Raw genomic sequence first — 6,000 nt, 5'->3', positions numbered from 1 at the left:
AATGTAATAAACACTAAGCATATGTGATTGACTGATGATAGCTGCACAACAAGGGCATGGACTGTTTGGCTAGATATGGAGCTGGTGAATGAAAAAGAAGCAAATGAGCTTCAGTATTAGCAGTTTGGGTCCATTTGGTGCTGGGAGGTTTTGATTCCGTTCATAAATTTCATGTGATTTCCCAAAATATATAACAGTATTACAGTATCAGATTAAATTTACGTTATCATTATTGAAGTTAATGAACTTCCTGGGTGCTGGTAATCTATGCTAAAAGAATGTCTTACCAACCTGACATTGCTTGTTTTGATTACACTGTGCTGAAACACTGTATTGTATTGTAAACACTGGCTACACAGAGGAACTCGACATGTTAGTTATTTGATCAGCATTTTATTCACTCTAACAAAACTCTACACAGCGATTACCACAAAACATCACAAACATTTTGATTGTTATGCATGGTGGTAATACACATCACCGAGCATCAGCAACAGGTCAGTAATCTTTCACAAGTTAGCTTTGCAATTCTCATGCTTGAGATGCATTATTTTTACCTTCTATTATAATAATACTTAGATAATCCCGTCAGCTGTCCCTGGTTAACGCTGGTTATTGTACCTATTTTCCTGTTTTTAAAATAGTCCACAGATCTTGCTGGATTTTTTACATTCCTTATGACGGGTTGCCAGGTCCAGCAAAAATCTCCAGCCAAGGGTTGCTTAAAAGCCGCCCACCAAAATCTGAAACTTTGTCATTTTCAAACTAGCCCAGTTTTTTGGAAGGTCCACCAACCTGGCAACCCTGATAGCGGGTGTGCATGCTGTACCAAGCACTCAATGGTACCATCATTGAAAAGCAAAAGCGCATAATTTTACATAAAGAACTCTCATAGTGTGGAAATCTCACATATGAACAGAAAGAAAATATTGATAATTGGCATCTTAAATGATTAACGTTAATCCAAAGGGGATTAATGTTTGACATTAGGCCAAAGGGATGGAAAGGGGGGGTTGACTGTGTTACAAGGAGAATGGTTGTTCTCACTTTTTTGACGGGGGTGGCATCCCCTCAGATCAAATCAAGCTCCGCTTGTATACCAGTATAGACAATATACACCAATCAGGCATAACATTATGACCACCTCCTAGTTTCTACGCTCATTGTCCATTTTATCAGCTCTATTTACTACATAGGTACACTTTGTAGTTCTACAATTACAGACTGTAGTTCATCTGTTTCTCTGCATACTTTGTTAGCCCCCTTTTACCCTGTTCTTCAGTGGTCAGGGGCCCCATGGACCCTCACAGAGCAGGTACTATTCGGGTGGTGGATCATTCTCAGCACTGCAGTAACACTAATGTGGTGGTGGTGTGTTAGTGTGTGTTATGCTGGTACGACTGTATAAGACACATCAGTGCTGCTGGAGTTTTTAAACACCTCAGTGTCACTGCTGGACTGAGAATAGTCCACCAAGCAAAAATATTCAGCCAACAGTGTCCTGTGGGCAGTGTCCTGTGACCACTGATGAGGACTAGAGGATGACCAACACAAAAATGCAGCAGATGAGCTGTCGTCTCTGACTGTACATCTACAAGGTGGACTGACAAGGTAGCAGTGTCTAATAGAGTGGACAGTGAGTGGACACAGTGTTTAAAAACTCCAGCTGCACTGCTGTGTCTGATCCACTCATACCAGCACAACACACATTAACACACCTCCACCACGTGAGTGTTACTGCAGTGCTGAGAATGATCCACCACCCAAATAGTATCTGCTCAGTGAGGGTCCACTGAAGAACAGGGTAAAAGGGGGCTAACAAAGTATGCAGAGAAACAGATGGACTACAGTCTGTAATTGTAGAACTACAAAGTGCACCTATATAGTAAGTGAAGTTGATAAAATGGACAATGAGTGTAGAAACAAGGAGGTGGTCATAATGTTATGCCTGATCGATGTATAATAATACATTAGCCTGCACTATTCAATTTGATTTTCACAGATTCTACTGTACATTTATTTGTTTCAAGCTGATTTTTTCATTTTTTAAATTTATTTTTATTTTTTATGCTTCGCTGAATTACAGTTTTGTTTTATTAATTGTTAAAATCATTGCTATTATTACTTTTATTTTTTATAATAAATTATTATTAAATTATTTTTTTCATCCTTCTACTGGATTTTACATTATCTTTATTTTCTCTAGTGCTCATATGCTCATTTTTGTTTATTTATTGACTTTCTTAATAAAATTCTTTGTGCTTTTGCATGTATGAAAGTGTATACGAGTGTAAGCATCTCTGCTTGGTGTGCTCTGTCTACTCTTCAGTTCTGGTCTGCGTATCATGCGCCTGTGTGTGTGTTTGAGCATTTGAGTGAATGTGGGTGCTTGTGTAGGACATGAATGTAAAGGGTTGTGATCTGTCTACTCATGCACTCACTCACTCAGCCAGGAGACTCCAATTTAGATTACATTATGATAAGGAGAGAGAGAGAGAGAGAGAGAGAGAGAGAGAGACTGAGGCTGGGAGGGGGTGGGTGGGCAGAAGCCGCTTTGGTTGTTGGTTTTGTCAGATGGCTGTGTGTAAACATGAGTGACACTTGCTTGGCTTCTGTTTTCTCCATTTGAGTTTGATTTTAAAGAAGAAAGGAACTCTGGTTAAGTCATGTCATCATGTGTAGTCCCACCATATCAAACTCTCACTGCTGTCATTGCAAAATCCCATAACTCATTTATTTATTTTTTTTGTTTTTCTTGTTTGCTTTGTTTTTTGTTTGTTTTGTTTTGTTAGCTGCCTCTTACATGTATAAGCATTTCATGACAAATGGACCAGTCAAAATGGTCCGAAATTAATTTGAATGAATTCTTGTTACATTAACATATGTTAAAGTTAAGAATTTCTTTCCCTCTCCTATAAAGTTAGCATTTGGGGGATTGGAGGTTTTGTTATGACAGTTTGACTCTGCTCTTTTTCTTCACGCACTTTAAGACTGGCTGCTGAAATCAATAGGCTAATCCATACCTGTCTGCAGTTATAGTTTAATCTTGATGGTATTATCTGATAATCTTGATAGAAGAGATTTTTTTTTGCCTTGATAAGTGACATTATCTGTTTTTTTTGTGTATGTGTGCCTGGCATTGCTTCTTCTGACAACTAAAGCATCATGTCAAATGTGTTACTTAGATTGAATTGAACAGTTCATGGCATTTGTGGCAAAGGTTAGAGGTAATCTCCTTTTAATCCATGGAAGTGAAGAGTGACTGAGCAAGGGCCAGCAATTGATGATTATCTGAGGGTTGTTGTTCGATTATCTGGAGGTGGACTTGAGGTTTTTGGTCTTAGGTCTGGTATTAGAGCTTGATAGATGGATTGTTTTGATGATAATATTGGCCAGTATTGATATTCCATGGTTTATAAGTATCTGCAGAAATATTGCCTACAATGTGCCAACCCCTTAAATGGCCAAGGCCCAATGGTAGGCCCAAAGTTTTATTACACACTTCTTTAACTTAAGAAAATCTCAACCACTTTGCACTGAAGTCCCTGTTGTTATGGAATAATAAGCCTTAGTATGTAATAAACCTGGGATTATTGATTGTTGGTTGGCTGGACGATTGCGAGTTTTATTCCAGGCGATGTTGTAGCCATCCTTGGCCTGAATTCCAAGTCCAAGACTGGAGTGGGACACTCCCATCATCACTCAGGGCGATGCTAGCCAATGCGGATGTCTTTTAGCTGATGTAACAGATGCGATGGCTGGCTTTATGTGTCTTGGAAGAAGCATGTGCTAGCCCTCACCATCCTAGCTTGGTGGTGTGATAAGGGGATGGGAATTGGACACAACAGGGTAAAAATATGTAATATGTATAAAATATGTATAAAATATAAATTTAAAATTCATTGGCTGATGTTATCATATTTATCTGGGATTCTCTGCTCTCCCAAACACGACCCTACCTGGATTAAGCGGTTAAAGATCATGAATGAATGAATGAATGAATCATTTTATCAGTTATCAGAATTTTTTACATTTTCATAATGCTCCAGCCCTATTTGCCATGTTTGATCTGTATTTCTTAGGAAAAATGTGGTGAAAGTCTTTTCTTTTAGAAGTACTTTAAGTTTTGATTCTTTTGGAGCAGAAATGACTGCAGCCCTCAGCGACCCTGTCTGACCCAGTAGAGCTGCTAAGATCCCCTATCCACTTCTCTATCAGGAATGAGCTGAACTAGATGACCTTTATAACACACACACACACAGACACACACACACACACACACACACACACACACACACACACACACACACACACACACACACAATAATCTTTAATAGAGGGATGACTGACTGCCTCTTTCTGGACACACACTCATACCACACAGTGAGGCAGTGTGATTGCTGTCTCTATCAGGATGAGCACAGGTGGATTGCTTTTTGGCTGCACTCTGATTTAAGGTTGCTTTTTTTGCTCAACTCTGATGTTTCTAAGTTCGAATACTGACAATTAATGAGAGCAGGGCAATTTTAATGATACTGTGGGTTCATGACACACAACTACACAGAGGAAAGGTCCCAGCTTTACTGCACAGAAACTAACTACACTGACAAAAATGGTGGTTTGAATTTACCAATGCCTTAGTTGGTTGCTTCTGAAAAACTGTGTTACATCAACATACCTGCTGTCTTTCGGTTTACTTCTTTTGGCCTGAATTGTGTTGATGTAACACTTTTTTTCAAATGCATCCAGCTGACATTTTTGAATCAAGTAAATTTAAAGCACCATTTATTCCAATGTGCAGCACACAGCCACATGCAGATTCTACCAAAGAAACACCTGAGAACAACACAAGGAGTACCACAACAAATTAAACAAGAATACTGCACTGTAATCATGATAGCTTATTAACCTCTTGAATTCTACAATCATTATTCACATATTATTTATATATTATTATTATCCAGTGACTACCATGACTACTCAGTAACTAGTGTGAAACTACTATGTAACATGAATATAAAAGCGATACATGTGACACAAGTGATTACGAAAGTGGTGCACATAAGTCTGGACACATTGATGGTTCCTGATGAGATTAGCCAAGACTTTTATTGAGAAATTGTGGATCTCATACAGCATGTCAGCAGTGGATTCACACACAACTATACTAAACAGTTTTCCCATGGGAACACTCGAGTATTGCACTTTCACAACACAAATGTTACACAATGCAGCTTTACATAACATTTTTACATAACTTAAAAAAAAAAAAAAAACATTCTTCCAAGACACACACAATAACCAGAATAGCAGGCCTTTCACCTACAGCAAGCCTGAATGCCTCTGCTGATGCAACGTTCCGTCTTTGACGTCTTGTCCTTGTGTCCTTACTGAACCCACTGTCAACAGGTGCAGTGTCTTTCTGCATTGGTTGTTACTTTTTAGTGGCATTTTTTGACTTTGTTTTGGACTTTTTGGAGTTAAAAAAGCTATCTGCAAACATTTAAGCACTAGACGTACTGTAATGGTGGCTGTCGGCCCACTATATCTTATTGGCTGCTGCTGCAACAAGGTTTGGATAGTTCCTTGGCCCATCATCATCAGGGTGTGTCTAGGTTAAAGTCAAGTAAATGGTAAATAGAGGGATTTATTGTGCTTGTGCATTGTTATTTGCTTCAGTCTTATTTGAGATCCCTGCAAATTTAACTGCTGTTTAAATCACCAGGTGCATATAGATTATGTTTTTATGTTTTGCCATTTAGTCATAAATTAGAAAAAAGTGATTTTGGAATAACCAAAATAATATATATATATATATAAAAAAAAAAATCAAATGATGTATGTAAATCATTTTTCCTAGAGCACTGAGACATATGCCTGTGCAATCATGTCACATTCAAGACATCTCTGCAATGTTTTGTGCAAATTTGACTTATCGTTGCACCGTAAAAGCCATCAAAGACATTTAGTGTAATTACTCGAAACAGCTGCAAATGCCTG

The sequence above is a fragment of the Colossoma macropomum genome, unplaced genomic scaffold (assembly GCF_904425465.1).
Source record: "Colossoma macropomum unplaced genomic scaffold, Colossoma_macropomum, whole genome shotgun sequence".
NCBI lineage: Eukaryota > Metazoa > Chordata > Actinopteri > Characiformes > Serrasalmidae > Colossoma > Colossoma macropomum.
The sequence above is the reverse complement of the archived record's forward strand: the minus strand, read 5'-3'. Positions refer to the sequence as shown.